Source organism: Pleurodeles waltl, chromosome 10, assembly GCF_031143425.1.
Source record: "Pleurodeles waltl isolate 20211129_DDA chromosome 10, aPleWal1.hap1.20221129, whole genome shotgun sequence".
In the NCBI taxonomy this organism is placed as follows: Eukaryota; Metazoa; Chordata; class Amphibia; order Caudata; family Salamandridae; genus Pleurodeles; species Pleurodeles waltl.
Window position 1 is genome coordinate 423,310,622 of NC_090449.1, and position 21,701 is coordinate 423,332,322.

The 21,701-nt window shown below is 46.5% G+C and overlaps 1 protein-coding gene across 3 annotated transcripts in view; it reads left to right on the forward strand.

Moving 5' to 3' along the window:
* The window catches only part of CFAP70 (cilia and flagella associated protein 70), a 947,035-nt gene that overhangs the window by 380,024 nt on the left and 545,310 nt on the right, over positions 1 to 21,701 (forward strand). The window lies entirely within an intron of this gene.

The window sequence follows — 21,701 nt, forward strand, 5'->3', positions numbered from 1 at the left end:
AGCATTTCTGAGAAAACATACTAGGTTTTGCCTCAATTGATAAACTACTGCCTGTCAGGCAATCAGCATTTTTCACATCAACTACTGCATTTCAGTATGTGTGCATCAACAACTTTGGTGTCCGCTACCTTCAGTTACAAAATATTAAGAATGAGGTTGGGCATCAGGAAATAACCATATCTCTCAGAGGCATCATATCACCTCTACTGGCTACCCATCTTATCCTGAGCTTATAGAAATGTGCCTGCACTATGCACAAATCAGCTTCCAAACCTTGCATGAAAGCTCTCCATCTTTCTACTTCAATGATCTTCCCAAGCAACAATGACAAATCGGAGCCACCATTAAAAAGTAATGTGCAGTAGGTCTTAGAGAGAAGTGTAATTTCTAGGGGCAGCAAGCATAAATTACCTGAAATCTTCCAAGCCATGAGTTGAAGATGGCCCTGAAGAATACGCTTGTAGGGACAATCCTGAGGGTCCCAGAGTGAAAGAGGAAAAATGTGAATAGAGAGTTCTAGGTGTTTAGGATACAATACCAGAGCTGGCCAGAAAAAGGAGTCACAATGACCTCAGTCATCGGATTTCTGTGTTTGTAAATTAGGGTTCTGAGGATCACTGTGAAAGGTGGGTAAATATTCCTTTGAGGCGATCCCTCCTTTGGAGAAAAACACCACTGCTTCACCATCCAGATTTAGGTGGTCATGCTGGCGGTCAAAACACTGACCGCCAGCGACCCCGGAACCCCGCCGGCCAAATTCTGAACATTTCTGTGGGCCGGCTGAAACATTGTTTCCGCCCGCCGGCTCACAGAAAGGCCGGCCAGGACATTGACAGTGGCTCCACATGGAGCCGCCGTCAATGCCTCTTTGTGGCAGGTGCAGGTGCACCCGTCGCGCAGATCACTGCCCGATTTTGCACGATGGGGCACTGTACCGGGGCCCCTGCACTGCCCATGCAATGTGCATAGGCAGTGCAGGGGCCCCCAGGGGAGCCCCGGGGCACCCCCTCCACCAGCCTTTCCCTGGCGGGCGAACCCACCGGGAAAAGGCTGGTGGAAATGGGAACATTATCCACAGTGTAGCACATCTACCCTGGCGGATAGTGTTTCCACTCACCGCCAGGCTGCCTGACAGTGGAAGCCTGGCGGTGAGTGGGGGCCGCTGATGGCGGCCCTCACCCTGTTCAGAATATGGTGGGTTGGCCCGCCATGCCGGCAGGCAGTTTTAGCCGTCAATGCCGGCATGGCGGGCCAACCCGCCATGTTGGTAATGAGGGCCTTAGTCTCCTATTGAAAAGTTAGTGAAGTTTGTGATTCAGGTGAGAGGCACAAAGATCTACCTGAATTGGACCCCAGAGTTACAACATTCTTTTCGAAACCTTCCAATTTAAGAACAAGTCATTTCTGTCTGGAAGAAATCTCGACCCCAATCTGCTACTGAGTTGGAAAGATGTTGGGAGATACCCAAAAGCTTAATTTCTCTGTACAGGCACAGATGTGAACATTTCATGGCTTGTAAGCCTTTTGAAGTTAGACCTCCCAATTTGTTTATATATAGGAGAGTGAGAAGTTCTTCATTCACAGAAAAGTACAACACTTTTCCTTGTACTGATCTAAACTTTTTACAGCAAAGCTAACCCCCTGGCAGAAAATATCCATAGCCTGGGTACTGAGGGAATCTCCTTCTTAGTTAACTTTATTTTTGTTTGCAGGTAACAAAGGGATGCTTTCACACTATCAATTGTGAATCCAAGAAGCTGAATAGTCTATGACAGAATTAATACTGACTACTTTTGATTTATCACATATTCCATCTGTTGGAGGGGGGAAACCGCCCATAGCATTTCTTTGCCTAGCTGTTATTTGGAGTTGGCCATCAGTAACATATTGTCTAAATAGAACAGTATTGCGATCCCTGTGGGACCTTAACAGTTCTACCACTGATCTCATAAACTTGGTGAAATACCATGGGGTTGAAAACAGCAAGACATTCAACAGTTTCTGATTTTTCATTGGGCAACAACTTTTGTCTATCTTCCAAGCTGAAAAAAAAAAAAAAAAGGTTTCTGAGAAAACCCCAGGAGTGCATTAAGTTCTTCTCTATTTCCCCTTTTTGATGGTAACTCCCTTTTAAGGGCAGTGAAAATCACAGGATGGAATTAATTCAGTTGTATTGAAAATTCTACATTGTATCTGTGAATCATATGTGATATCAACTGATCAATTGTAATTAAATTCCAATTGTGTAGAAAGAGGCCAAGTCTTCTACCCAACCTTCCACGAGGACAACGTTTTAAAAAGGATTGAACTATCAACATTGGAGTAAGCATGTCCTCTGCCATAATGAAACTGCCTCTTAAGTGGATTTCTCTCTGAGGGGAGAAGGGACTAAGGGCCAGATGTAGGAAACGATTTGCGACTCGCAAACGGCAAAAATTGCCGTTTGCAAGTCGCAAATGTGAGTTTCCTATGCAGAAATGCATTTTGCGAGTCGGGACCGACTCGCAAAATGCATTTCCGACTCGCAAATAGGAAGGGGTGTTCCCTTCCTATTTGCGACTCGCAGTGGGATGCAATTTGTACGCGGTCGCAAATGGAGTCGCAGTTACCATCCACTTGAAGTGGATGGCATCCCACTCGCAAATTGGAAGGGGTCCCCATGGGACCCCTTCCACTTTGTGAATGGACCCAAAAATATTTTTTCAGGGCAGGGAGTGGTCCAAGGGACCACTCCCTGCCCTGAAAAAATACCGAAACTAAAGGTTTCGTTTTTTTTTTTTAAGTGCAGCTCGTTTTCCTTTAAGGAAAACGGGCTACACTTAAAAAAAAAAAAAACTGCTTTATTTAAAGCAGTCACGAACACGGAGGTCTGCTGACTACAGCAGGCCTCCATGTTTGCGAGTGCCTTGACTCGCTATGGGGCCGCAATTAGCGACCCAACTCATGAATATTCATGAGGTGGGTCATTGCGACCCCATAGCGAGTCGCAGTCGGTGTCTGAGACACCGTACTGCATTCCAAATTGCGAGTTGCAATTTGCGAGTCGCTGGGACTCGCAAATTGCAAGTCACAATTTGGAAGTTTGCTACATCTGGCCCCAGGTCCTTCTCTTTCATTGGGACCAGCCTTATGCTTTCCTCCACAATAAGACCGCTGTTCATAGGCACCGAAAAAAAGACCTTTGCTTCAATTAGCTCTTCCAAAAACATATGTAGCAAACACTCTTTGAGGTTTTGCTGGGCTTTGTCCAGTAATATTAAAGTCTGTACCTAAGACAAGACATCTTTAACAAAGTGATAACCAAACAAATGTCCCAACACTTTGGGGTCTGTTCTCATCAACAAGCATCTTCCTTCTTTCTGCTCCTATGGCTGTGTTAGCATTACCTAACAGACAAATAACTATTTGCAGCATATTCAGTGCACTCCATGATCTGAGTTAGGGATCCTGAAATGAAAAGAAGCAAGTCCTAACAAACTCAAAGGGATATTCAACACCCTTTTTATGGTCTTTTCCTTTATGTTGTTAGGCAACAAATGAGTTAATTACTAGGTTAGCCTCTGGAAACAGCCAGTTTGTGTATTCATTTTGTCCATAGGTTTCCTTACCCAGTGGGCTACAAATTGTGAACTTGAGGGAGAAGGAACACATTTCCAATTCCTAGAATGTGCAGTTATCTCTGGACTAAATACAAAATCTTCCTGCTGCAAGGCCAAGAGTATTCTTGGAAGTGTGAAAGTTGTCCATATCTTCATCATCGTCGTCCTATTGATGACCAGTAGGAAAACACCACATCCATTTCTGAAGGATCCAGAGCTAAAGCTATTGTGCCTGACTCTTTCAAAAAGGGATCCACCAGAAAAGTGACATTCCTAAACTGTTTAACAGTGTTATAATTTGGATTCTGAACTTCTTAAGTTTGAGATACTGCACCATTTCTTTTCCTCAAAGAGGAATGTTTGCTGCCAGGATGCCCCTGAGAAATAGGTTGCATCCCTAGGACAAGGGGGGCAGATGATCTATCAACTTACTGAAGAAAGCTGCATTGGGATGGCCCATTGCGTCCTGCGGAGAGACAAGTGATGCAGTCACCACTAACTTAATGACCTCATCTACAGTCATTTGCTCCTCATTGGTAGGCTGCTGTATTTTATGACCTTTTAGACCATCCTCAACTTCCAAGGAATAAGATTCACCTTGTCTCACCTCAGTGGAGGTTTATTAATTTAAAGTTTTCTTAGGCCATTTGTGTCAAAGCCATCTATATTGTGCCTTTTAAGACAAATTTGAAAACGATGAACAGCTAAAACCCACAAGAAATAGGAGTGTTCGAAACTATTAGAATTAAATTATGTACTTTCTTTTCTTCTTTTATTGTGTATATCTTATGAAGAAATAAACAACTTGAAAATATATCTGCTACTTCTAATCCCCCAAACTAAAGATTAGAGCCTGTACTATTCTGACAAACGTAAGCATAAAAAGTATCTGTTCTCTAACAAGGGAATACAGAAGACTTAGTAGCTGTGAAGTATAGATTGAAACAGAAATTCACCCCAGCTCCAATGGCAGGCAGTGGGGGAGCGCTTTGCAATGTTGCCCTGTTCAGGGTGCTTGGGCGAGAAAGATGAGGCAGGGAATGTGCACTAGAGTTGTTGGAAAATGGCCTCTCTGAGGGTCACCCCAAACGTTTTGCCTTCCTCCTCTTATTCTGACCTCATTTTTTCTGGCTTTAGGACTCTGGACACTTTCCCACTGCTAATCAGTGCTAAAGTGCATGTGCTCTCTACCTAAAACATGGTAACATTGGTTGATACCCAATTGGCATACTTAATGTACTTGTAATTCCCTAGTAAAGTGCACTACAAGGGCCCAGGGCCTGTTAATTAAATGCTACTAATGGGCCTGCAGCACTGATTGTGCCACCCACATAAATAGCCCCTTATCCATGTCTCAGGCCTGCCATTGCAAGATCTGTGCGTGTCACGACTCATGTGCTGCTTACGCCTGGAATCCGCAGATCGAGTGGCGTGGGTCTTGAAGGTTCGGCTTTGGCCCAGAAAGGGGCGACTCTTTCTAGTAGCCACGGTGCTGTAGGCAATGGAAACGCCAAGAACAGACCGTGCCCTTTAGAAATAGTGCCAGAGGGAAAAAAACCCTAAAAAGGGGAAAAAACCTCCAAACAGTAGATTCCTGAAACAAGAACAAAAACCAGGAATCAAAAAGAAACAAAAATGCAGGTAAACACGAAATTTGACAAGATTCAGAACCGAAGGCAAAGAATCAGGAGCGAAGACACAATCAGAGCAGATAGTGTTGCAGCGCAAGGAAAGGAAGAAAACAGAGCCCTTAAATACCAAGAAACAGGAAATGACCAACAGGAAGTAAAAGGACACCATCTTAGATAGGAAAAAGTACATAGGACAGAATAGAGTAGGAACCATAGAGAATAGGGAACAAGGAATGCTGGGAAGAAAAAGGTAACATGGGAAGGGGGAAAAGACATAAAGAAAGTACAATAAAATGCCCCAAAGAAGAAAAGAAGAAAAGAAGAAAAAAGAACAGGTAAGGAGGGGTCAGGGGGTACCAGGGACGCAAGGAAAAGCAGAGCGAGGCCCCAAGCAAAATCTGGGGCCTCGCGAGGTGCACAGAAGGCTCGGGGCGCGCCGTGTCCTGAGGACGCGCTGTGCGGCGCGAGCTGAATGCTCGGCTCGCGTGGTGCGGCGCGACAGTAGGTCCCCCCCCGAAGGCCCAGGTTTGAAGGGAAACAAACGATGAAAACAAGAAATCAGAAGAGGTGCGTGAACAGAAGATGCATCTTCCCAAGAGCATTCACTAAGAGGATATCCCTTCCAGTGAATCAAATACTGAAGACGTCTGTGAAAAAGGCGAGAGTCACAAATTTCCTGAACCTCATATTCAGGTACATAATTCACCAACACAGGAGGAGGACAAGGAAACTGACGAGAGAAAGGGTCAGGTACATAAGGTTTGAGCTGGGACACATGAAAGACCGGATGAATCTTCAAAGTATGAGGCAAGCGAAGACGGACAGTGACAGGATTGATCAACTGAAGAATACAGAAAGGCCCGTAATAGCGAGGTGTGAACTTATTAAGAGAAAGGCGTGAGGGCAAGAATTTGGAGGAAAGCCAGACTTTATCTTGAGGGTGATAATCTGGAGTGGGTCCACGTTTCTTATCTGCGACCTTCTTCATATATCTCTTGGTGTTCAATAAATTAGATCTAAGTAGCCTATGGATTTGCAGGAGACGTTTGGAAAAAGATGTAATCGCAGGCAGAGGAGAGGTAGATTGAGGAGAAGTAGGAAAAGAGGTAGGATGATAGCCATAGGAACAGAAAAAAGGAGTGACCTTGGAGGCACTATGGACAGTATTGTTGTAGGAAAATTTAGCAATAGGGAGATAAGTGTTCCAGTTGCTTTGGGTAGAATTACAAAAACAGCGAAGGTATTGTTCTAATCCTTGGTTCAGACGCTCGGTTTGTCCATTGGTCTGAGGATGGAAACCGGATGATAGTGCTATATTGATATTTAGTGTCTTGCAAAAATATTTCCAAAACCGGGAAATATACTGAGGTCCTCTGTCAGATACAATGGTATGTGGAAGTCCATGGAGACGGAAAATATGGTCGATAAATATCTGGCTCAATTCTTGGGATGTAGGTAACTTTTTTAGGGCAGTGAAGTGAGCCATTTTAGTAAAGGAATCAACAGTGACCATGATAACCTGGTTTCCAGCTGATGGTGGAAGTGAACACATGAAGTCAGTAGAAATAGTATGCCATGGAGCTGGTGGAACAGGCAAAGGCTGTAGTAATCCTGCAGGTCTGGTACGGGGAATCTTGACTTGAGCACATATGGGACAAGCCTGAACGTATCTTTCAACATCTGACTTCCAGGTAGGCCACCAGAAAGATCGCGAGAGAAGTTCTTGTGTGGCCTTGATGCCTCTATGACCAGCAACCGGCGAATCATGGCACATCTGTAAAGCCTTGTCTCGAACTCTGTTAGTAGGGAGGAATAACAGATTCTGATGATAATAGTATCCTTCCTTCTTGCATAAAAAGGTTCTTAGTTTCTCTACTTCGCTGGAGTACTCCAGTTGTACCTCTTCCAGAAAAGATTGAGCAACTCCAATGATTTTACTAGGTTCCAGTAGATACTGAGATGGGGAAGGAGTACAATCTGGATAACGGCGAGACAGAGCATCAGCCAGAATGTTTTGGGATCCAGGAATATAGGTGATGTAAAAATCATACTGACAGAAGAAAAAGGCCCAACGGGCCTGGCGACTATTCTGGCATACAAAATTACGTAGACATTGTAGATTACAGTGGTCTGTTCTCACCTCAAAAGGCTCCTTGGAACCCATCAGAAACTGTCTCCATTCTAGGCAGGCTGTTTTCAGAGCTAATAACTCCCTTTCTAGTACTGAGTAATGTTGTTCTGCTGTAGAGAGTATATGGGACAGATAGAAAACAGGATGTTCAAGACCATCATCTTCTTGTTGTTGGAGTAAGACAGCTCCAATAGCTCTTTCGGAAGCATCGGTAACTACAATAAACTGTTTGTTGGTATCTGGATGTCTTAAGATGGGGGCTTGAGTGAAAGCCTTCTTTAAATCTTGAAAAGCTGTTTCAGCCGCCTTAGTCCAGACAAACCCCTTCTTTAAATTTTCCTTCTTTAAAGTATGAGTTATATGGCTGGTCTGTTTAGCAAAGTCTAGAATGAACTGCCGATAAAAATTTGCTAATCCTAGGAAACATTGTGTTTCTTTAATAGAAGAGGGAGAAGGCCAATCGAGAATTGCTTGTACTTTTTCTTGGTCCATAGCTATGCCGGTGGGACTTAAATGATAACCCAGATATTTGACTTCCGTCTTATCGAACTCACATTTTTCGGGTTTACAGGATAGTTGATGTGCCCGGAGTCTTTGAAGGACTTGTTTCACATGGGAAGAATGGAGTTCGGGATGTCTGGAATAAATAAGGATATCGTCTAAGTAGATTACAACTGTCTGGTTCAAGAGATCAGAAAATATTGAGTCCATAAATCTTTGAAATAATGCGGGGGCATTCGTAAGACCAAAAGGCATGACCTTGTACTCAAAATGACCAAATGGTGTCCTGAATGCTGTTTTCCACTCGTCTCCTTCCTTAATACGTAAGAGGTGGTAGGCTCCCCGAAGATCCAATTTGGTAAAACGTTGAGCCCCTCTGACTGCCTCTAGAATATCCTTGATGAGGGGCAAAGGATAACGATCCTTTATAGTTATCTTATTCAGGCCTCGAAAATCCAGGCAAGGACGAAGATCTTTAGTCTTCTTGGGTACAAAAAAGAGAGGAGCCCCTGCCGGAGAAGACGATGGAACAATAAGACCACTCTGTACATTTTCCTCCAGATACTCCTTTAGAACTTCCTTTTCAGGTTCCGTGAGAGAATACATCCTCCCAAAGGGAACGACAGTTCCAGGTTCCAAGGGAATAGCACAATCGTACTCTCGATGTCGAGGTAATACAGGTCTGGATGGTTTTTGGAACACATCTTGAAACTCTAAATAGTGTTCAGGGACTCCTTGGACTGTATTGATGGAATATTCCGTAGTACTTTTAATAGGTGTTAATCTGTTCGGTGACCAATATTTGTCGGAAGCAAAACAGTTCTCATGGCAAAACTGTGAGGACAAGGAAATAGTCCGGGTTACCCAGTTCACATACGGATTATGTCTTGTAAACCACGGAATTCCGAGAATGATGGTATGGTTGGGAGATGAAATGAGATCAAAGGAGATGTGTTCTTGATGATTACCAAACTGTAAATTTAACATCAAGGTCGTAGTATCGACTGGACCAGAGGATATCAAGGATCCATCCACTGTGTGCACTTGTTCAGGAATGTCTTTGGGTTGTGTTGGAATCTGTTGATTAGTGGCCCAAGTCTTATCCATGTAAATACCACTAGCACCACAATCTAGTAATGCCATAGTTCTTTCTTGACGGCCATCAGGTAGTTGTAATATGACAGGTAACATGAACAAGTATGTCGTATTGTCATTAAATGAACTGATGGAAGGTATAGCCGATGATCCCGTCCCCTCCCTTCTTACAGAGGACGGGAAGTGGCGTTTCCCGAGGGTCTTGGTGGACGTACAGGGCAGGTACGAAGCATGTGACCAGCAGAACCACAGTATAGGCACAATCCTTTCTTACGTCTGTCTTCCCGCTCACTAGCGGAGAGCGGCCCTCTAGTAGTATCCACTTGCATGGGTTCCCCCTCTATGTCTCTAGCAGGAGGACGAGATTCCTCAGAACGAGGCAGATACACCCGTGAAGTGCTTGGCTGGGAAGACCCTCTACTCCTTCTCTTCTCCATTTGTCGCTCTTGAAGACGATACTCGATGGAAAGTGCTTGATCCATCAGGCCACGAAGATCTTCAACTCTGGTGGAATGTACTAATTCATCTTTTATTTCTTCTTTAAGTCCTCTGCGAAACAAAGTCACCAGGGTACGCTCCACCCAGGTGGTCTCTGCCGCTAGTTGACGAAAACGTGTAATATATTGAAGGACATCTTGGGAGCCTTGCTGGATGTCACATAAGGCTTCTTCCGCTGAGGCCTCCAACCCTGGACGACTAAACATTTGTTTGAAGCGAGTCACGAAAGCAGAGTAGTCCGACAATACCGGATCATTGGATGACACCATCGGGGTTGCACAGGCCAAGGCAGGACCGGATAATGCACTGATAAGATATCCCACCTTTGTCCTGTCATGGGAGAATTGGGTAGGTCGGAAGGCGAAGTACACCGTTAATGCATCAAGGAATTCACGCAGTTTAGTTGGTTCACCAGAGAAACGAGGAGTAGAAGCAGAGATAGTCGGAACATCGCCACTGCGGAAGGCCAAAGCCTGTCGTAACACAGCATTCTCATTGCGTAGTTGTTGCAATTCCTGAGCTTGTTGCTGAATAGTATTCAGAAGAGATTGATCAGGATCTGCAGCAGCCGCCACTGTATCATCCATGGTGTCAGAAGACATCGGAATGGTTTGGCGCTGCAATCTGTCACGACTCACGTGCTGCTTATGCCTGGAATCCGCAGATCGAGTGGCGTGGGTCTTGAAGGTTCGGCTTTGGCCCAGAAAGGGGCGACTCTTTCTAGTAGCCACGGTGCTGTAGGCAATGGAAACGCCAAGAACAGACCGTGCCCTTTAGAAATAGTGCCAGAGGGAAAAAAAAACTAAAAAGGGGAAAAAACCTCGAAACAGTAGATTCCTGAAACAAGAACAAAAACCAGGAATCAAAAAGAAACAAAAATGCAGGTAAACACAAAATTTGACAAGATTCAGAACCGAAGGCAAAGAATCAGGAGCGAAGACACAATCAGAGCAGATAGTGTTGCAGCGCAAGGAAAGGAAGAAAACAGAGCCCTTAAATACCAAGAAACAGGAAATGACCAACAGGAAGTAAAAGGACACCATCTTAGATAGGGAAAAGTACATAGGACAGAATAGAGTAGGAACCATAGAGAATAGGGAACAAGGAATGCTGGGAAGAAAAAGGTAACATGGGAAGGGGGAAAAGACATAAAGAAAGTACAATAAAATGCCCCAAAGAAGAAAAGAAGAAAAAAGAACAAGTAAGGAGGGGTCAGGGGGTACCAGGGACACAAGGAAAAGCAGAGCGAGACCCCTAGCAAAATCTGGGGCCTCGCGAGGTGCACAGAAGGCTCGGGGCGCGCCGTGTCCTGAGGACGCGCTGTGCGGCGCGAGCTGAATGCTCGGCTCGCGCCGCGTGGTGCGGCGCGATAGTGCGTGCGGTTTCACTTCCACTTTGACTTCGCATTTAAAACTACTTGCCAAGCCTTAAACTCTCCTTTTTCTACATATAAATCACCCCTAAGGTGGGCCCTAGGTAACCCATAGGTCAGGGTGCTATGTAGGTAAAAGATAGAACATGTACTTATGTGTTTTACATGTCCTGGTAGTGAAAAACTCCTAAGTTCGTTTTCCACTACTGTGAGGCCTTCCCCCACCAACTCAGACACTTCTGGACCTGCACCCTGTCAGAGGAGATTCCTGGCTGCCGAAAGGACTCATCTAGACTGCTTTGCTGAGAAGGACTGCTGCCCTGCTGTTGCCCTGCTGTTGCCCTGCTGGCCTCTGACTTTGCAGGAAGGACTCTGCCTTTCCTAAAGTGTTCTCCAAGGGCTTGGATGGAACTTGCCTCCTGTTTCTGAAGGCTCAAGGTTAACAAAGACTTCACCTCTTCAAGAATTTCATTGTGCATCGAAAATCGACATGAAGCCTGCATTACAGCCGAGAAATTGCCGCACAGCCGACCGGAACGATGCAGCCCGACTGGAAATCCGACGAGCAAACTTCAACGCATCGCCTACCAGATCGATGCAGCACCTGTGCCTTCTTCCAGTGCGTCAAGGATTTTCAATGCATCGTCCCTGGGTGTCAAAATATCCCGCATCGCAGTGAGGAACCAGGACTGTGCACCGAAAAACGACACAAACCTTTTGCATTGTGGAAAGAAACACCTTATTTTTCTATGCACCTCCTCTTCTGCGGTCTCCGTGCATTGTTATTTTTGATGCATCCCAGGTACTGTGTGTAACAAAGAGACAATTGTTTATTTATAAGGATTGAGACTCTTTTAAACCTTTTAAAAGTGATATTTCAACTTGTGCTTATTGGATCTTTGTCCTTTTGACCTCATTCTATTCAGATAAATATTACCTATTTTTCTAAGCCTGTATGGTTTGTTTTTATGTTTTTTTTCACTGTGTTAATGTATGGTTTATTGCACAAATGCTTTGTACATTGCCTTCTAACTTACGCCTGACTGCTCAGTGGAAAGCTACCAGAGGGTGGGCACAGGGTAATTTGGATTGTGTTGTGACTTACCCTGAATAGGATTGTGGTCCCTACTTGGACAAGAGTGTATACCTCTGCCAACTAGAGACCCCATTTCTAACAATAATGTTAGGAACATCCCTAAGGTGAAGCAGTAACCGCTGATAAGAAGCTCGTACATCTCAATTGAAATCGAAGCTGGTTCCACACATCAAGTGTGTGAAGAGGCCAAATGCCTCCACAGACTGCCAGATCATGATAAGTAAAAAAACAATTACAAAAATTTAATACATCATAAACATGCGAGAGAAAAATGTTTACCAGATATAAGCACCATAAAAAATATAACAGAGACCTCTGGAGGCTTTTCAGCAAAAACTGAAAACAATATTTGCAATATAATTTACCAATTAAAGTTTGGAAACTAGTACTTACATCAGCTACAGCAGCAAAGAAGAGCATGTTTGCTGCTCTGCAGAGATCATTATACTACAGCAACCCTTGGTATTGGTGGCCCTATTGTGAAGTCATTCTGATACTGAACTGCTAACCTGCATTACTTGTAGAATTGACTGTTTCTTCTGTAATACCCACCTATTGTGAACCAGTGCCATCTGTTTCATTGTTGTTGCCCTTGTCAACTCAGTATTTCCCTGTGGACATATCTGATTGTTTGCTTGGTGAATGTGCAGTAGATGGAAGTGTTTGTTCTTCTGAATGCAGATGGTCATGCTGTTATGGTTTGACTGTTGTACCCTGGGTGCTGGTGAGTTGGTATTTGAGTGTGTATGTGCCATTATTTAGTTGTTGGGCCCCTCTCCGGTTTTAGTTGTTCCAATATGCTAATATGCTATACCTGTGGCTATACTCGACGGATGGGGTGTTGAGATATCAGGTAGTTGTCCCTTTGCTTGGTGGGCAAGATGGCAGTCTTTGCACAGCGTGCTTTTCTTAACCTTGTTTGAGATTGATGGTGATGCATACCGGATGTGCAGTATAATTTTGTGTTACTTGTTACTTTGTGTTGTGGCAGTGATGTGCTTCTACAATTTATGTGATACATAGTTCCCTACTGCTGCTGTGTTTAGGTTTTCTTCTATTCCGTTACCCTGTTGGTATGCTCTGTCTGCTGACTTCTCTGTTGTTGAAAATTGTGTGTCTGTGAGGTGCTAAATGCATGTTCATGCATGTTCGTTACACTGAGTTGTGTTGGCTTATGTCCCAAACCTTTGAAGTGACTGATTAAGAATGGTGTATAACTTCTCCAGAGCAAGTGTTCCATTCTCTAGTTGTATCCAGGGATGTGGAATTTAATAAAATATCTGGAATTTAATAAAATATCTGCTTGTCCATGGAACCAGTCCATGGAACCAGTTGCTTCATAAATCTGCGTGCCCTGGAAAAAGAAAATCCACTTGTCCTTTTGGTGCCACAAATTACGGCGTCAAAGTATCATAGCAATTTCATCATATAAGAGCTCTGATTATAGTCTTTCTGGTTATGCTAGGGCCTATACTATAGTAGGGTTTGAATATTAGCCTTTTCCTTTTATTGCCACTTTTCCATAGAACCACATACTGGAGATAGCGGTAACTAATAGTTCCAGTGTTGGAATGCCATTTTGAGTCTGTGGAAACCTAATAACTTGCATGTTCTATGGGTTTTCACTAGATCTCAATATTTTCCCATTCTGAGAAAGGTTAAAAATTTACTCCTGACAAGGGCAGATGTAAACTTTCTTCCAGAGTTGGGAAAAAAAGTGGTTGGAGGAAAAGTGGACTTGTAATTAGGCCTGGCGTTAACCAAAACCTTTAGTTTTCATTACAATTCTATCTCTGCATATCTACTGACTGCTTCAGTGTGAGTGACTGCATTCTGATCTTTCACAAGGAGCATATCAGCACACAAAGTAGTTTTAATCAGTGCCAAGAACATTGTGGCAATGTGTGCTTTTTGAGAAACAAATACTTTTATCAATGTTTGGGGTAATGGTGAGGGCCTAGCAGCTCCCACAGATATAAAGTTGTACAAAAAACATTGTCAAAACGAGACAGGCATTGACAAAATCAAAAGGCTGACCACCAATGTCAGACCTTTTGGCTTTGCCAATGCTTGTTTATTTTCATGTTTTCTATAATTCTGTTGAACTTGTTACCCTAATTTTCCATTGTGGATATTGTTTGGAAACACTAGCATGCATCAACAATATTTACTAAATGATGCTTCAAAGAAATGGTACCTAAACTTTCACAGTAGCTTAGCAAAACGTTTTGTTTCATAGTTGCATTTTAGTGAACAGTAATTTCTGAAATCAAAGATTCATCAATAATCAGAGGACATTATGGGAGCATTATCCTGTAGCATCATATTGTTAACCTTTACAAAAGTGAGTATACATTTTATACTGTACCCACTGTCAGTAGTGCAGTCCGAGGCATACAACATTTCCTTAGAGCACTCGTCCTAATATTAAAGGCTGTGCCTTAATGACCCATAAATACAATTTTGAATAGCATTAACAATGTCCTGTAAACTGGCAGCCAAAACATTTTTGCTGCGGAAGTTGGGTCTGCTTGTCCCAAGAACAAAATTAAAATTAAAACTTGTTGATCTGATAGAGACTTCTAGCTGCAGATTCCTTACCTTTGAATTCCCTGACGTCAGCTTTGAATCTGGAATTTTTCTGCTGAGCAGTACCATGCGCGCGCTGTCGGGTGGCGTCATTTGGATCCGTGTGCGTCATCCGGCTCCATGTGGCATCGTCAGCTTAGTTGGAGCCGTCTGTGACGTCACAGTTGTCAATATACATGCCACCTCTGCGCGTTTACGTCAGTTCTTTTCCTTCTACACCGATTAAGCACAGATCCGGATAGAGCTACCCCTTTCTTTAACCAACGTCGAGGTTTTCCGATCTTGATTGTTTGAAGCATGCCTTCTAGAAAGACTGGATTCAAACCGTGCATGTCATCCCACCATGTCGGTTACGGATCCATACCGAGTGTGTCTCTGGTGTTTAGCGAAGGATCACAACTCCACTTCGTGTTCCGGCTGTCGGACCACGGCTCCGAAGGCCTTGAAGAAGAGATCCCTCAAACGTCTTGTGGCACGACAGCCGTCTTCGGTCGGCGCGATTCCGAGGAGGTCACTGTAGGAAGCTGGCTCTGTATATACTATTTCATATTAAGAAATAGTGTGCACAGAGTCCAAGGGTTCCCCTTAGAGGTAAGATAGTGGCCAAAAAGAGATAATTCTAATGCTCTATTTTGTGGTAGTGTGGTTGAGCAGTAGGCTTATTAGACGGTAGTGTTAAGCATTTTTTGTACACACAGGCAATAAATGAGAAAAACACACTCAAAGACTTACTCCAGGCCAATAGGTTTTTATATAGAAAAATATATTTTCTTAGTTTATTTTAAGAACCACAGGTTCAAGATTTACAAGTAATACTTCAAATGAAAGGTATTTCACTCAGGTATTCTAGGAACTTTGAATAATCACAATATCATGTACAGTTTTGACGAAATGGCAATAAGCTATTTTAAAAGTGGACAGTTCCTGGAGGAGGTAAGTAAATGTTAAGTTCACAGGTAAGTAAAACACTTACAGGGTTAAAAATTGGGTCCAAGGTAGCCCACTGTCGGGGGTTCAAGGCATACCCCAAAGTTACCACACCAGCAGCTCAGGGCCGGTCAGGTGCAGAGGTCAAAGAGGTGCCCAAAACACATAGGCTTCAATGGAGAACAGGGGTGCCCCGGTTCCAGTCTGCCAGCAGGTAAGTACTCGCATCCTCGGAGGGCAGACCAGGGGGGTTTTGTAGGGCACTGGGGGGGACACATGCAGGCACAGAAAGTACACCCTCAGCGGCACAGGGGCGGCTGGGTGCAGAGTGCAGACAGGCGTTGAGTTTAGTATAGAAAGCAATGGGGAGACCCGGGGGTCTCTTCAACGATGCAGGCAGGTACAGGGGGGCTCCTCGGGTAAGCCACCACCTGGGCTAGGTAGAGTGTCGCCTGGGGGTCGCTCCTGCACTGGAGTTCGGTTCCTTCAGATCCTGGGGGCTGCGGGTGCAGTGTTGGTTCCAGGCGTCAGGTCCCTTGTTACAGGCAGTCGCGGTCAGGCGGAGCCTCTGGATTTCCTCTGCAGGCGTCGCTGTGGGGGGCTCATGGTGGTCGACTCTGGCTCCTCACGGGCTCGCAGTCGCTGGGGAGTCCTCCCTCTAGTGTTGGTTTTCCGCAGGTTGAGCCGGGGGCGTCGGGTGCAGAGTGGAAAGTCTCGCGCTTCTGGTGGGAAACGTGAAGTCTTCAAAGTTGTTTCTTTGTTGCAAGAAAGTTGCAGATTGTTGAACAGGGCCGCTGTTCACAGGAGTTTCTTGGTCCTTAGTTGTAGGGCAGTCCTCTGAGGCTTCAGAGGTCGCTGGTCCCTGTTGGATGCATCACTGTTGCAGTTTTCTTCGAAGTTGGGAGACAGGCCGGTAGGGCTGGGGCCAAAGCAGTTGTTGTCTCCGTCTTCACTGCAGGGCTTCAGGTCAGCAGTCCTTCTTCTTTAGGTTGCAGGAATCTAGTTTCCTAGGTTCTGGGGCCCCTAATTACTGAATTTAGGGGTGTGTGTAGGTCTGGGAGGGCAGTAGCCAATGACTACTGTCCTTGAGGGTGGCTACACCCTCTTTGTGCCTCCTCCCTGTGGGGAGGGGGCACAGCCCTAATCCTATTGGGGGAATCCTCCATCCACAAGATGGAGGATTTCTAAAAGTAAGGGTCACCTCAGCTCAGGACACCTTAGGGGCTCTCCTGACTGGTGGGTGACTCCTCCTTGTTTTCCTAATTTTCTCCTCCAGCCTTGCCGCCAAAAGTGGGGGCAGTGGCCGGAGGGGCGGGCATCTCCACTAGCTGGGATGCCCTGTGGCGCTGTAACAAAGGGGGTGAGCCTTTGAGGCTCACCGCCAGGTGTTACAGTTCCTGTAGGGGGAGGTGAGAAGCACCTCCACCCAGTGCAGGCTTTGTTCCTGGCCACAGAGTGACAAAGGCACTCTCCCCATGTGGCCAGCAACATGTCTGGTGTGTGGCAGGCTGGCAAAAACTGGTCAGCCTACACTAGAAAGTCGGGTATGTTTTCAGGGGGCATATCTAAGATGCCCTCTGGGTGTATTTTACAATAAATTGCACACTGGCATCAGTGTGCATTTATTGTGCTGAGAAGTTTGATACCAAACTTCCCAGTTTTCAGTGTATCCATTATGGTGCTGTGGAGTTCGTGTTTGACAAACTCCCAGACCATATACTCTTATGGCTACCCTGCACTCACAATGTCTAAGCTTTTGCTTAGACACTGTAGGGGCATAGTGCTCATGCACATATGCCCTCACCTGTGGTATAGTGCACCCTGCCTTAGGGCTGTAAGGCCTGCTGGAGGGGTGACTTACCTATGCCACAGGCAGTGTGAGGTTGGCATGGCACTCTGAGGGGAGTGCCATGTCGACTTAGTCATTTTCTCCCCACCAGCACTCGCAAGCTGTGAAGCAGTATGTATGTGCTGAGTGAGGGGTCTCTAAGGTGGCATAAGACATGCTGCAGCCCTTAGAGACCTTCCCAGGCATCTGGGCCCTTGGTACCAGTAGTACCAATTACAAGGGACTTACCTAGGTGCCAGGGTTGTGCCAATTGTGGAGACAAAGGTACAGTTTAGGGAAAGAACACTGGTGCTGGGGCCTGGTTAGCAGGGTCCCAGCACACTTTCAAGTCATAACTTAGCATCAGCAAAGTCAAAAAGTCAGGGGGTAACCATGCCAAGGAGGCATTTCCTTACAGTCACGGTCCCACAGTAGGAGGAGGTCATGGCAATGCTCCCGGAGCCCCAAGTCCTCTTCCTCGCATTCGAGGTCATCCAATTACTCAGGTAAGAGGCACAAGAAGAAGTAGTCCAAGCGGACTTCGACTTTGTCATGGCCGTCGAGGTGCCTAGGGAACGTCGACGTTCCGAGCGCAGTTCCACGGAGTCGTCGCCAGGGTCGACTCCGCATCTTGCTGTGGTCCCTGAAAAAGGGGGAACCCCCACTCAGATAAAGGAATTTTACGAGGCCATGAGCCTGAACAGCTGCACCCTCGGGTGGGTCTTCAGGCCAGCGGGGTCAGCAGGGGCCCCATCAGGTTCGAAATTGGTGGCTTCGGCCTCTGCGCCGTTGGGACCCCAGGATCCGATACCAGATCCGGACCGGCATCGACGCTTCCTCCACTACCGGCGCCTACCGGTGGTAGCCCCATCCTCATTCTGGATGATCCGGCGACTCCGACTTAGACGGTGCCAATTAGGCCCAGATCATTGCCTGAGCCTTATTCTGAACAGCCAGGCACAGGAGAGGAGTGGGAGTGGTCTGAGGACCCTTTAGAGTATGACCTGGAACAAGAGCATGACTTGTACGTGGAACTAGGGGAGGCCAGTGGACTGGCCACGTCTCCAGATACTGGTATGCTCTCTCCTCCTAATGGGGCTACGGAGGAGGGAGCGTCTTATGCTATGGTGGTGCATAGGGCAGTTGTGGTCTTGGACCTAGACTTGCCCACTGTGCCAGTCAGGACGAATCTCCTGACAGAGGTGTTTCAGCCGGGGGTGATTACATCAGAGCCGATGTTGGCCTTCAATGAGGCCCTAACGAACGTCCTTCTGGGATCATGGTCCACACCCAGCACAGGGGCTCTTGTGAATAGGACAGTTGGCCGCTGCCATAGACCCGCACCGAGCAACACTAGTTTACTTATCCAACACCCCACCCCTGAGAGCTTTCTACTTCCCATGGTGCCTTCCGTTCCGCTCCCCCGGATAGGGAACCCAAGAGACTGGATCAGCTTGGAAAGAAAACGTTTCCTTCCTCCAGCCTTGCATGGAGGTCAGTAAACACCTCTTGCCTATTGGGCTGTTTCTCCCATACTTTATGGGATACAGTGGCACAGGTGCTGCCAGAGGTGCTGCCCCAGGGTCGTTCGGGACACTCTTTCCCAGGCTGTCAAGGATGGGACGGATGCAGCCAAGTTTTCTATCAGGTGTGGATTGGACATGACCGATTGCATCAACAGTGGCCCTACATCGCCACGCCTGGCTACATTCAACTGACTTTTCAGGGGATGTCCAGTCAAGTTTGATGGACATGCCCTTTGATGGCTCTCGCCTTTTTGGTGAGACAGCAGACTCCGAGCTTGAGAGGTTTAAGGATTCTCAAGCTACCGCCAGAACCTTGGGCCTCTCAGTGCCAGCTCAACAGCAGTCTGTCTTCCGCCCCTTTCGAGGATTTGGAAGGGGCGCAGTACCATGCCAGCCACAACTCAGCCACCATCCTCAGGCTTCACACCATCCCGGGAGAGGACGTGGTCGTGGTACCATCACACCCAGAGGGTCTGGCTAGTGGTTGGCCACCACACAGGCCCCCCTCTACTACGCCCAAGCCCTCCTAGTGTGGTTTTGCAGGGCCATGTCCGTCCAGTTGGAGAGAGGATTCAATTTCATCTCTCTCACTGACATTCCATCACAATGGACAAATGAGTCTTGCAGATCATACGGAAGGGCTAGTCCCTCCCCTTCCAGTCTTTTCCTCCCTCTATCCCTCTGACAAAAGAACAGCTGATGGAGGACCATTTGGTTTTGCTCCACGAGGAAGTTACAGCTCTCTTTGCCAGGGGGACCATAGAAAGGGTCCCGATGTCAAAAGTAGGCAGTGGTTGTTATTCCCGCTACTTTCTGATTCCCAAAAAGTACAAGGGCCTTCGCCTATCTTCGATTTAAGGGACGTCAATTTCTTCTTCAATAAGGAGAAATTCAAGATGCTCACTCTTGCTCAGGTCTTGTCTGCCCTAGACCAAGGAGAGTGGATGGTAGCGTTGGACTTGCAGGATGCATATTTTCATATCCCTATCCTGCCTGCCCACAGGCGTTACCTGCGGTTCAAGGTGGGCCATAAGCACTTTCAGTTTGCTGTGCTCCCTGTCGATCTCAACAGTGCCCCTCAGGTGTTCACAAAGGTGACTGCGGTGGTAGCAGCTCATCTGCGTAGGTCAGGGATTTCAGTCTTCCCCTACTTTGCCGATTGACTGGTGAAGGCTCCCACGCCCCAGGCTCTCGTCACCCATCTCCAGACGACGGCGAACCTCCATCTTTCGCTGGACTTCACTCTCAATGTGCGGAAGCCACACCTGACTCCCATCTCAGAAGCTCACTTTCATCGGAGCTGTTCTGGACACAGTGCAGTATCGGGCCTATCCTCCCGAGCAGCGAGTCCAGGATATTCAGATTATGATACCGATGTTTCGGCCTCTGTCCTGGATTTCAGTGAGACAGACTCTGAGGCTGTTGGGTCTCAAGGTTTCCTGCACCCTGTTAGTCAAGCATGCCAGATGGCATATGAGGGCTCTGCAGTGGGATCAGAAATTCCAATGGGCACAGCATCAGGGAAATCTTACCAATGTGGTTCAGATCTCAGAGGGGACTGCAAAGGATCTGCAGTGGTGGCTAGTGAACTGCGATTGGGTCAAAGGCAGACTCCTCTCCCTTCCCCAACCAGATCTCACAGTAGTGACAGATGTGTCACCCCTGGGATGGGGCAGCCATTTGGGAGAGGTGGAGATCAGGGGTCTCTGGTCTCTGGCGGAATCTGGGCTCCATATCAACTTGTTGGAGCTTCGGGCGATCAGACTAGCATTAAGGGCATTTCTTCCTGTTGTGAAAGGGAAGGTAATGCAGGTGTTCACGGACAACACCACCGCAATGTGGTACAGCAACAAGCAGGGCGGTGTGGGGTCGTGGACCCTTTGTCAAGAAGCTCTGCGTCTCTGAACATGGCTGGAACAGCAGGGCATAACCCTGGTGGTTCAACACTTGACAGGTTCTCTGAACACCAGGGCGGACAAAGTCAGCCGACGATGCTAAGCAGATCACAAACTGTATCTCCATCCTGAGGTGGCGCAAGGACTCTTTCAGCAATGGAGAGAGCCTTGGTTAGATCTGTTCACCTCCATAGAGAACGCACAATGTCAGCAGTTTTGTGCGTTGGAGTTTCCAAGTGGGCTATCACTAGGCAATGCTTTTTGACGCAAGTGGAGTTCAGGCGTCCTGTACGCCTTTCCGCCCATACCACTTCTGCCCAGAGTTCTAAAGAAAATCAAGAACGACCAGGCCCAAGTAATCCTAGTGGCTCCGGTTGGACACAGAGAGTCTGGTATCCGAAGCTTCAGAAAATGAGCATCAGTCCTCCAGTCAGGTTGCCTCTTCGGGAGTATCTTCTGCCGCAGCAGCAGGGGAACGTTCTTCACCCAAACCTGTCAACCTTGCGGCTTCATGCGTGGAGGTTGAGCAGTGAAAGTTGATGGTTTATGACCTCCCTTCTGAAGTTTGTGATGTCATTCTGGCAGCCAGGCGTCCCTCTACTAAGACGATTTACGCCTGCTGGTGGAACATTTTGTTTCATATTGTACAGAAAGGTCTATTGATCCTCTGTCTATCTAATATCCTTTTGTTTATTCTATCTCTCGCCCAACAGGGTTCCTCCTTAGGGACTCTCAAGGGCTATCTTGCTGCCTTATCGGCTTTCGTATGCTTGCCCGATCAACCATCTTTGTTTAAGTCTCCCATCGTACAAAGATTTTTAAAAGGGCTTGTGCATATGTTTCCACCTGTGCCTTTTGTCATGCCCCAGTGGGATCCTAATCTTGTTCTTACTTTCCTAATGTGTGCTCCTTTTGAGCCCTTACATAACTGTCCTCTCTGGCAGCTCATTATCAAAACAACCTTTTTGGTGGCAATTACATCTGCCTGGAGAGTGAGTGAGCTGCAGGCTTTA